Source organism: Triticum dicoccoides, chromosome 7A, assembly GCF_002162155.2.
Source record: "Triticum dicoccoides isolate Atlit2015 ecotype Zavitan chromosome 7A, WEW_v2.0, whole genome shotgun sequence".
Taxonomy (NCBI): Eukaryota; Viridiplantae; Streptophyta; class Magnoliopsida; order Poales; family Poaceae; genus Triticum; species Triticum dicoccoides.
This window is the reverse complement of record NC_041392.1, coordinates 630206008-630218466: the sequence shown is the minus strand read 5'-3', so window position 1 is coordinate 630218466 and position 12459 is coordinate 630206008. Positions and strand designations below refer to the sequence as shown.

General features: G+C 39.4%; 1 long non-coding RNA gene across 2 annotated transcripts in view; it reads right to left on the bottom strand.

Moving 5' to 3' along the window:
- Positions 1 to 9139: 9139 nt before the first annotated feature.
- Positions 9140 to 12459, bottom strand: part of LOC119330243 — a 4617-nt gene continuing 1297 nt past the window's right edge. For both annotated transcript variants that reach the window (XR_005159962.1, XR_005159963.1), the window contains 2 exons: positions 10052 to 10209; positions 9140 to 9365 (listed from right to left, as the gene is read on the bottom strand). This is a non-coding gene — a long non-coding RNA (uncharacterized LOC119330243). The remainder of the gene's footprint in view (positions 9366 to 10051; positions 10210 to 12459) is intronic.

Here is a 12459-nt window from a genome sequence, read left to right as displayed (position 1 = left end):
TTTTTGTTTAAACAAACCAACTACTTTTGCCTACAATTTTCTTTTTTTAGAGCTTGACATGTCAGCACATGACAAAGAATTTAACCAATTTTTGATTTTTAAATCATAGCACTGATTTTTGCTTGAACAACCCAATTACTTTCATCTACACTTTTCTTTTTTTAGAGCCAAGCAGGTCAGTACATGTCAATAAAATCTACATATATTTTGCTTAATGGTATCAATAGATTTGCTAACAACCTCACTACTTGTCTATAGTTTTAGGGGGGTACATTTGTTGCTCACTTCAACCCAATTTCTTGCTTAAAAGTATTCAAGTTTTTATTTCTGCACTACCTAACAACTCTTGCTCACAATCTTTCTATTTCTGCACATAATGTTTTCTAGCACCCATGAGCACACCGCGAGTTGCTCATTGAAACACTTTTTTTGCATAAATAACCCCTATAAGTTGCTGCTTTTTAATTTCTAACACACTTGTTCCAAAACAAATCTAAGGAAAAACAAGAGTGGTCAGGTTAGTACATGACAATAAATCTATAAATTTTTGCTTAATAGTAGCAATGAATTTGCTTAAAGGGCCTCACAACCATCCTAGAGTTTTTCTAGGGGACACATGACTTGATCACTTCAAGCCTTTTTTTTGCTTAAAAGGTCTCAATTAGTTACTCGCATCCTTTTTTTGCACATTAAGCCTCTAGCACCCTGGAGAACACATGAGTTGCTCGCTGGTAACACTATTTTTGCGTAAACAAAGCGTACAAGTTGTTGCTTTTCTATTCTAACACTTCTGGTTCAAAAGAAAATCTATGGAAAACAAGAGGGGTTTCTCTAGATGTACAACAAAACCAGTAGTTAGCAGAATTAGATTATTCCTGCCTACAAAAAGCACTATAGCTGCTCACCTTTCCTCCCTTTCCCTATGTTTTTATTGCAACAGAGCACAGTACAAAACATTGCAGGAGATTACAACCATGACGAACAAAGGTGAGAAAAAAATCACACTTTTCTCTCTTGATCTCTTTTTTGGATGTAGATTTGTAGATCAATTTCTTCAATTTTCAACCTCTAATGGCGCAACCATTGCAGTCCTTCTGATGGGGTCGAAGAAGAAAGAAGAGGGAGAAGAAGAAGGGTGTGGGGACAGCTGGGGACCGAAGAAGAAAGGAGGGAGGGGCAATATTTTGGTGAAGCACGTGAAGGGAGGGAGAGAAGCTGGGTGGACGGAGGGACGTGGGAGACGGTCAACCCTTTCCTCTCCAAATATGGACTGAGGGGGACCAAAACATACCAAATATGGGAGGCTGCCAGGGGACACTAGCGGGCACACGTTTGCCCGCTAGACGCGTCTTTGATTTGTCTGCCATTATGCATCTGCAGATCTGCAGCGGATGTACAAGTACAAGACCTCCAGGCTGAGCTGGATTGCCATGGAGCAACCAACGTCATCCGCCGCACCAGCGCTCTCTCCAGGAGCGACCCACGGACACCGGCGAATGCTCCCGTCCAGCTCCTGGCTCAGCTTCTTCATCCTCGCTTCCAACTAGTGCAGCCCACACGGTGTCAGCGTCCGTACTGCTAGGTGTACAACACAACTCCGCCTCGGTCCTAATAGTCCGCGAACCTCAAAGTGCAGCAGCTCCTCGACCGCGTGCACCCTCTGCATGCGCCGCCGAGAGACCTGCAAGCTCCAGCCTACCTACTTCTCCTCATGGTAGGCGCGCACCAACTGCTCGATGAAATGCCCATCTAAATTAAAGTTGGAAGGAAGAAAAGGATTGCCACATCGAAATAGGAGTGGCGAGTTGATGTCTTGGAGTTGTAGTCATGTAGGTGCCTCACTTTTTATCCGCTGATACTTCTGATTTTTGTTGTCTTAGTATAATTTTTACTGAAACCATGTGTTTGCCTGATTGACTAAAACAATTGTATTACTGAAAACAGAGGCAGGCTAGGCGTATTTGTTGATTGTTCTCGAAGCAACAGCAGCAACAATTGTTTACTTGCAACTTTTGTATTACATACTGAAATGTTTTTGAAATAATGAGAAATATAAATGAATGCAGACCCACTGGCCGTTCCGACTGAAAGATGGTGCACATCAGCCTCCAGAAGCAGGGGAGGTGCTAGAATTCGACATGGAGGGGAGGTGCTAAAACAGTATGCATGCATGATGCATGTGGTCATGCTCTTCGTCCACTAAAGCCTAGTACCATACTGTCAAGTTGCATAATCATTCCAGGGCTGAGTTGCTGGATGGAGAAATGAAACTTGTATAGTTATCTTATATGATGTCTAATTTTTTCAAACAAAGAAAATAGATTGAAAGATCTAAATTGTTGACATGTATTGCTATGACCATTAGATGGTTTGCTGGTCCTTCTCTACTTGTTATGTAGATATACTTGTATTTTTCTGCACAGACTTCTCAAGGCTTGTCTTTTTTGTACTACACATAGCTGATTGCTTTAGTGTTTTTGCAAAGGCTCAATCATGAGTTACCTGACATGTACATATCTCATCTAAAACTTTTGTTCTACTATTTATTCGCTAGTTAGTTGCCTGAGATGGTTCCAAAACTTGCTAGTAGAGACATGTACACAAAAATACTTTTCCTTGAAGAATCAAGATCGTGCATGTCACCTTATGTGGGGAGAGTGTGGTGTTCCTTTTTCAGCATAGATTCATATACCTTTCTTTTAGTCTAGGTTTCACATATGCCCTTTTCTGCTAGCTTTATTCCATATGGTTTTGTTTAGTTTAACTTGTTTTTCCTACTTGATTTTACTTAGTTGCCTGAGACGGCTCAAAACTAGAAGCGGGAGATGGCACAGTGACACCACCTTCGTTCGTCTCCATGAGGTAAATCCCTTCTCTTCTCCATGAGGTTTGAACTACTTTTTTGGGCACGACAAACCATTGCTCTGCCTCGAAGTCGGCATTACCTTGGCGATGTTTAAGAGGGTTGCGGGGTGGATAGTTGCCAGGTAGAGGCTACTAGTTGCCAGATATGCGGGCATGGGTTGCCAAATCTGTGGCTTTTTGAGCTTGGCACTAGTGTGGTTCCCCCTTTTTAACAAAACTTGCATAATAATTGATTAGTAGTTGCTTGTTTTTGCTTTTCAAGTTGCCTAATGTTTGTTACTTAGTTGCCCGACTTGGTTTATAATTGGCATTTATTGGTTTTGTTACTTGCGTGGCTTTGAGTTTTACCAAAATTTGGCCAATACTCTATCGGTAGTTGCCTCAGTTAACACATGAACTTTGCTCATGTGTTATTTTTCCTTCACATTTCCGTCATATGGTTCAGGACTTGCTAGTTCCTTCTAGTTAGTGTTCTCGAATTTTCATACAAGCCAGCTGAATATGCATTTATGGTGATGTTTTTTTTTCTTTTTTGGCGGGAAAAGTGGCTGGGACGAGCAAAAACGCAATTTGGGAAGAACAACCTGTCGCTGCTCCTGACCATAATTCATCTGCTGACCATGATTCATCTCCTTCCATTAAAGAGCAACAAAGAGATGAGGAATACAACAAGCTGCGGGTAAGCTCCCCCTTTGTTTAAACATCCACATGGTTTTTTTCCGGCACCTCACACACATATATCGAAGTTCACAAACACAACACACATATGATCACTTGGACTAAAATCCAGGGGTTAGAACCATGCACTTGACACATATCAGGCAAGTTGAACACAAATGATGGGTCACATACAAATGTTAGGCACAGACCTAGGGGGGGAGGGGGTTGCGTGTCAGGAAAATCGCGCATGTAGAACAAGCAAGTCACATTCAAATGTCAAGCAAGTAACACACCCCATACTAGCAAGTCACATACTCAACACTAGCTGGAATTAAGCTCTTTTTATTTTCCCATTTTCAAAACACCCACATGGTTTGTTTGACATTTTTAGTAGGACTTTCTTGACATTTGAATGTGACTTGCTAGTGTTAAGTATGCGACTTGCCTGTTGTGTTTTAGGCAAACTCTATGACTTTTACATGTTTCTGAATGTGTGATTTACCTAACACATACCATCCTGCTCCAAAGCTTAGTTCCATACTATCTAGGGGTATCAAGTGTTTCTTGATTACCCTTTTTGCATTTGGACTTGCCTAGAAAAACATCAGTACTTGCCTACAACATTTGCTAGAGATGCTGGCGCCACTGGCCCAGGGATTCACTCCCGAGAGCTTGTGCTTTTTTTCCGCGCAAAAACTTGCCCAACACATGAAAGATAGTTGCTAGAGATGCTGGCGCGAGTTGCCCATCCACCCCCGAGAGTTGGTGAAGTCTCGCAACTCACACAATTAGCTGAAACAATCATGCATAAACTTGTTGCCAGTGAAGCCACACACAGAAGGCAGTCAACCAACAGTAACTGAATAATCAAGTTCGACACCAGATATAGGATAGATATTCATACTCAATCAGGCAACACCACACACATTTGTCAGGCAACTCACACCATTAGCACAAGCAAGCCACACAACCTTTTTCATATCAACATGCATGGTACAACCCACAAAAAATATCCTATATCAAGTCAAAACTGAAAAGGATGTCAAGTCAAAAGCTCAAGGTTTTTATGCACACTTAGAAGCTTCGCCAGCCACTCCCCAATAAAGCTTTGCACAACCACAAAATATATCAAATTTGTTTAATCTTGCCTTTCTTGCCAACAGTTCTTTTTTCCTGAAACTTATATGCATTTTGTCTACATCTCGGCAGTACTTTGACTAAAAACTTTGTATGGCATTTTTCGTGAAACTTACACAAGAAGCTTTCACATGCAAATAGGCTTTACCAGGTAAAATCTTGCTCCCCAGCCACCACCATGTCATTTCAATACACCACCATGTTCCCTACATCTCAGCGTTTTGCATGTTACTTGGTTAACACATGTGCGGGTCTACATAGGGATTCAGATTGCACTTGCCTTGATGATTGTTCCCACTTTTTTTGCCTTCATAAACATGACCTCGTTTTGTTGATTGTCATGAAGTTGTTGGAAAATAGAATAGTTTGTTGCACACATCCACCCAGGGAGTTGTATGTTACACATCCACCCAGGTAGGAAAAGAGTCGGGATGCTTTTTTTGTGCAGAGGACTTGCTTGTTCGTTGTACTGATGTTTCCTAAAGCAAACAGTAGCAGTTGCTTTCTTTCTTTTCTATTTTTCCCACGTCATAAAATGTCACAACTTGCTTAGACAGTGGCAGTAAGTTTCCTAAAGGATTCCAACCAAGTTGTTTTAGATCCATATACAAGGTTCCTTAGTTCTTATTTCTCCCCACATCACACAACTAACATAACTTGCTTACATAGCGGCAGTAAGTTGCCTAAAAGATACCCTTCAAGTTGCTCTTTGTCATCTATATACAAGTTGTTTTTCCAGAACTTTGTCTTTTTAATTTCTTCGTCTGAACCACAAAAATTGACACAACATCCTGTTTACAAAGTTGCAATATGTTGGCTCAAAGATACCCATCAACATGAGTAGTCAGCCATATAACACATTCGTTTTAAAAATGACCAAATTTGCTTATACCATGCAGTAACTTGCCTAATAGACACCCGACAAGTTGCTTCCGCATCCCATATATAAGTTCCTTTTAGTTAAACCATATCCTTTTGCTTTTTTGACACATTACTAACCACAAAATCCATATATCTACTAGTGATTTCTCATTTTTTGTACTTTTTCTTTCTCTTGCATGAGAGTACACAAAAAACATCCAAAAAGGACACACCATACATATATCTATGAAGTTATGTGTTTTCATTTTCGTTTTGTATTTTTTGCAGGATCCATAAAAAATAAACATTTTCAAGCTATCAAAGTAATGCCCAAGGAAACCTCTACTAGCTACCATTAGCTACTCTCTGCGTAATTTCTCACCCCCTACTCTAAGACTTAGTTGTTTCACTATCTAGATAATCTAGTGCTTTTCAAAACAAATTCACTAAAACTTGCGTAAGGGAACTTTAGTGCTTGACTATAGTTAGTTCCAACAGTGACAACAAACAACAAAAAGTTTGCTTAATGGATAGCACTGTTTTTTTGTTTAAACAAACCAACTACTTTTGCCTACAATTTTCTTTTTTTAGAGCCTGACATGTCAGCACATGACAAAGAATTTAACCAATTTTTTATTTTTAAATCATAGCACTGATTTTTGCTTGAACAACCCAATTACTTTCATCTACACTTTTCTTTTTTTAGAGCCCAGCAGGTGAGTACATGTCAACAAAATCTACACATGTTTTGCTTAATGGTATCAATAGATTTGCTAACAACCTCACTACTTGTCTATAGTTTTAGGGGGGTACATTTGTTGCTCACTTCAACCCAATTTCTTGCTTAAAAGTATTCAAGTTTTTATTTCTGCACTACCTAACAACTCTTGCTCACAATCTTTCTATTTCTGCACATAATGTTTTCTAGCACCCATGAGCACACCGCGAGTTGCTCATTGAAAGACTTTTTTTGCCTAAATAACCCCTATAAGTTGCTGCTTTTTAATTTCTAACACACTTGTTCCAAAACAAATCTAAGGAAAAACAAGAGTGGTCAGGTTAGTACATGACCATAAATCTATAAATTTTTGCTTAATAGTAGCAATGAATTTGCTTAAGCGGCCTCACAACCATCCTAGAGTTTTTCTAGGGGACACATGATTTGATCACTTCAAGCCTCTTTTTTTGCTTAAAAGGTCTTAATTAGTTACTCGCATCTTTTTTTTGCACATTAAGCCTCTAGCACCCTGGAGAACACATGAGTTGCTCGCTAGTAACACTGTTTTTGTGTAAACAAAGCGTACAAGTTGTTGCTTTTCTATTCTAACACTTCTGGTTCAAAAGAAAATCTATGGAAAACAAGAGGGGTTTCTCTAGATGTACAACAAAACCAGTAGTTAGTAGAATTAGATTATTCCTGCCTACAAAAAGCATTATAGCTGCTCACCTTTCCTCCCTTTCCCTATGTTTTTATTGCAACAGAGCACAGTACAAAACATTGCAGGAGATTACAACCATGACAAACAAAGGTGAGAAAAAAATCACACTTTTCTCTCTTGATCTCTTTTTTGGCTGTAGATTTGTAGATCAATTTCTTCAGTTTTCAACCTCTAATGGCGCAACCATTGCAGTCCTTCTGATGGGGTGGAAGAAGAAAGAAGAGGGAGAAGAAGAAGGGTGTGGGGACAGCTGGGGACCGAAGAAGAAAGGAGGGAGGGGCAATATTTTGGTGAAGCACGTGAAGGGAGGGAGAGAAACTGGGTGGACGGAGGGACGTGGGAGACGGTCAACCCTTTCCTCTCCAAATCTGGACTGAGGGGGACCAAAACATACCAAATATGGAAGGCTACCAGGGGGCACTAGCGGGCACACGTTTGCCCGCTAGACGCGTCCTATAAAATTACGTCTTATGGGGGGCTCATACATATTATTCAAACCATAGTTTCGATTTTAAAATTGTAATGATTTTTGTGTCACTATATAATTGAGGTGCATTAGCTTGAACTGTAGTGTCGTGAATTCTTTACATACTGAATGTTTTACAAAACTGCTCTTTATTTATTGATATGTACGCCATATCCTTTTCTGGTAAACTACAATGTTATAGATTTGTACAATGATTCTCTAGTTTTACGTACTTGTATGACCTCAATTGGGTGTAGGGATTGGACAACTACTGAGGGGTTGGTTTTCGGATCTAGCCAATACCCGCTTCTGCGCGGCTTCAAGGGGGTGCACCCGGCCACACAACTGGCCAACCGGGCCTCACCTACTTCTTACTCTCCCAGGCAATCGCCAAGTAAAACCCAAGTGAGACCGGCGTTCGGGGGGCCCTTATAAGCTAAAGTCTAGTCAATACTGCTTATTTTTCTGATCTAAACGAAAGCACATTAGTATTTTGTTCATACTCCCTCTATTTCTTTTTACTTTGCATATAAGCTTTTTCTTAAGCCAAACTGTGTAAAGTTGGACCAAGATTATATTCGAAAAAATATCAACATTCAAAGTATCAATTAGTATCATTAGAAACACCATGGAATTAGTTTTCATATTGTATATCTTTAGTATTGTAGATGTTGGTATTTTTAATATGGTCAAACTTTAAGAAGATTGACTTAAGAAAAATCTTATGTGGAGGAAAAAGAAACGAATCAGATACCATGTCAAGCCAGTCTAAAGGTGCCTTTCTTGCTTTTGCAACATCCTGTGCCCTACCTCGCCTCTCGCGGGAAGGCTCCCGAACTGACCTCTCTCTCTCACACACACTCGTTCCCATCCCAAACCCTACTCCTATGAACCGAGGCGACAGTTGTTGCCGCTCCTTCACTCAACCGTCACGCCTCATCAGCGCGGTGTTGATCCTCACCCCTACCCCTCATTGGTCAACCCCACACGTGTTCGAATGTTCTCCATCTATGACGGCCATGGCAGAACGTGCATATTCAGGAGGCCGACATCTTGAGTGAGGGAGAAGGGGAGTCCTTCAACACCAACCATAGTGTAAACACAAGCTGGTGGCTTATAGTGTTATCCCAAAGAACCATGCGGCCCGGGCTTCTATCCAAAATTTTGGCCCATTCTACAAGCCAAGATTAAGGATTTCTTCTCTGATTTCCACTCGCTTACACTACACCACAACACTACATCTCCGACAGACACGTTGGTCGGGAATACAAGTTTCTCCAACAGACAGTCGTACGGTAAAGACTATTGCCGACCGACAATGTCTGTTGGGGAAAGTCCAGACGGGAAAACCTTTTCCTGACCGACATAGCTTTCCCGACCAACTGCTTGACGGCCATGGAATATCTTTCCCGACCAACAGTCTGTTGGGCCTGCCATGGGCCTTTCCCGACCAACAGTCTGTTGGGGCAACCATGGGCCTTTCCCGACCAACATTCTGTTGGGCCTGGTGTTAGCCTTTCCCAACCGACTGTGAGATAGGGTTTATTTTGCCGACCAACAATCAGATAGGGCTTTTCTTTGCCGACCAATAGTTCATCAACATTTTGTTTAACCAACCACAACTTTATTTAAAGTATGCTATTGTTTGTTACATACATATAGTTCATGTGTTCTAAGTATAATCACAAAGACACCATACATCAGGCTCACATCAGGTGCACCAAACATTTTTTTATTCCATTAACCATTTGTCACATACATACACTTCAGTCTGTTCTAAACACAACCACCGAGACACCATACATCAGGTTCACAAAAGGACAGGTAAAAGATGCAAGGATGAGACATCAGTTGTACAAAATGAAATCTAAAACATCTAGTTGACGTAGATTGTTGGCTTCATGGTTCCGTGTGAGTGTCATCCTTTTGTTTCCTTCCTACAAAATTTAAACAATTCTCAATTATAATACACTATTAGAAACTAGACTACAGTAGCAAAATTCCAACATAAGGATCAGCACATTCTCAAAAATACAAATAGTAATAAATACAGAGAATTCAATAGCCATGTGTTAACACTAACATTGATCCTCGGCTGAGATCACCCCAGCCGGCTCAACATCTCCATAAGGAGTTCTTAGGTCAGCAAAGGCGTTTGTTTCTTCTGATTAAAAATAAGATAAATTACTCTATTGGCATATCAAAAAAAACTGCAGCACGCATGATCTTGAGGTAGTAGACGCGTTTGAAGCATCTATTTGTGTTTATACAATTATTAATTATGTATTATATAAATCATTCATTTTTCTGCATTTGTAGTATTGTTAACATCTCATTGAGGTCATTTTCACTTTTTGGCATCTGACAACTAATGAGCAATGCTTATCTAGCTATTTAATTTGATTTTCAAGGGCTACAATTGTACAGACTTACTATACAAATTTGTAGATCTTACTAAGACAACTCAAGTAACTAGGCTTAACGATGATGTACTTTCCATAGCAGATGTGTGCAAAGCAGAATTTTTTGTATTATTCTTCCTGAAAGGATATTGACTAGCTGGTGAATACATCCCTTATTTTGACTTTAAATTTCACAAAATAAATAGGATGGATCAAGTTACCTTCACATGCCAGCTCAAGAAAGATGTTTTTCCATCTAGCTACGCTCAAGATAAACGCGCCTGGTCCAATGTGGTAGCTATATATTGCAGTGATGAGATTCCTTGTCCCAAGATTGATTGATGCCCTCACCCAGATATAAGAAATCTTGCTCCACTACCTGCAACGGAAAAAGGGTTTCTTCAGATCCTCACAAACCGAGGTATACATTCATCAAGATCTAGAATTCTTTTAGTTTCTCCTCGATATAATTATTTTAATATTTACTTCACCAATAAAACAATACTATATGAAATTTTTTTATTTTGTATAAAACAAATATGAATTCAAACATCTGCTAATAGTATATGTCGTTGGAAATAAAGATGGTCACACTACATTAATAACACAAGTCCAGGAAATGTTCCAATTCTAGCAGCAACTCCTTTGTTTCTTAAGGAAATCAACAACAAACATAACAATATCATTTCTAATCATAAATAAGTGTCCAGTCAGGTCAAGTAACATATATAGTACCCAAAACAGAAGATGTGAACAAAGGCTAACAAAACAGTGAAAGCGACACAAACAAGTTTGGATATTGATATACTCAGCCAAATACAATTTAGTGCTGAAAAATTCACCCGTAATTGCTGAAGGGAAACTAAAAAAATGTGAATGTTACGTGCATAGCTTTGCACTGTTAAGGTGATGACACCAGCCCACTTACAAGCATGGCATCAACTATTACTTCACAAGGCAACTGAATTGCTGCACATACAGGAACTATTACTCTACAGGAAACTATCTCCCAATTTCTTGTTCTCCAGTTTGACAGTAATTTGGTTTAGTTAGTTCATCTTTCCAACAGTTTTCAGCTATTAGGAACACCATAACAGCTAAATGATGCCAATAGCATGTATGTCAACCATGCATTATGTTCCAATATAGTATACACACTAGCACAACATAATTTTTCCATTAGATTTGGACGGTTAAGGTCATAGCAGCAGCTTTGTGTACTGCCCACTTATACAAGCATGACAGCTTTATATGGATAGCTTTGCACTGTTTTTGAAAAATCATAGTAATCCAAAACCTCAGTTTTTGAATGCATGGGCAATGAATACTTCAGATTTTGAAAACCATAGTTTTCCTCAGTTTTGACAAAACCATCGATGAGTTTGGCAAGTGATGTTTTGACTAGCTGTGCCTTGCTCAACTATACTCATGGAGCTGATCTGCATGTAGAAACGGCGTGCATCATGTCATGCACGTCAAATCCCCACCTAGCTACCTGGGGCAAAAAAAATATGCGTGTACGTGCGCCTATATGTGCTTAGAATCGATTGTGTAGCTAGCTTTAGATTGCTGCGTACAACTGGTCCAAACATGTGCGTCGTCTCTGTAGACAATCTAACAACCAAACCTGAAATGCCTAATAATCAGGAGCACTCTGTTGAAAAGAGATAGATAGAGGAATCGGAGGTGGCAATTGCATTTGATCATATTTGGACGTAGACGAGGCAACAAATTCTCTCAGTCTGGTTTAGAAAAAAGAGGTCCCGACCACTTTTTTAGATACCGTAAAAAAACCACAGTATGACAGATACCTTGATATCTGAAACTATAGTATTTATTTTATACAAACACCTCAAAGTATTTAATAGCAAAGGTTTTTCAGAAACCACAGTATTTTCAGAGAACTGCAAAAATACTTTGCATCCAAATGCACCCTTAAGGTCATGAGAACAGCCCAGTTATTCAAGCATGACATTAATTAGCTATTTCTTCACAAGTCAACTGAATAGTTGCATATAAAAGAACTATTACTCTACAAGAAATTAGTAACTCCCAACTTCTTGCTCTTTCATTCAAGAGTACTATGGTTCAGTTAATCTATACAACAACTTTAAGTTATTAGGAATACCAAAATAACTCAAAATTTTCAGTAGCATTCATGTCAACCATATACACAGTAGCGGTGGCCCACTTCTATTTTGTCTCAGTGGGATCTAAAATGGATTGCTGCAAAAAGAGGTTTGTCTATTTAATCTTTGTAACCAGTAAATCTTCTTGTAAATATAAAATTCTAAAAAGTAAGTGATGAAAATTATTTCACCAATTGCGATTGCTTGCAAGAATGGTTCAGTTGGAGAACCAAGATATTAACAGTAGGCGAACCATCATGGAAGAATGACGACATAAAAGTCGAATGCAACATATCCCTATTTTTGTTCTATAAGATAACATGGCCATATGAAAAATATGAACTCTCTTTTTCGCCATATGAAAAAAGAACAAGATAAAGGTCCAATATCAACTAAGCCTGTAGTTTCCTGCTCTCTGATTTGAGAGTAGCATGTTTCACTTCATCAACGAGAAACCAACCCCCATGGGAATAGATTATCTTTTCCAATAAAAGGATCCC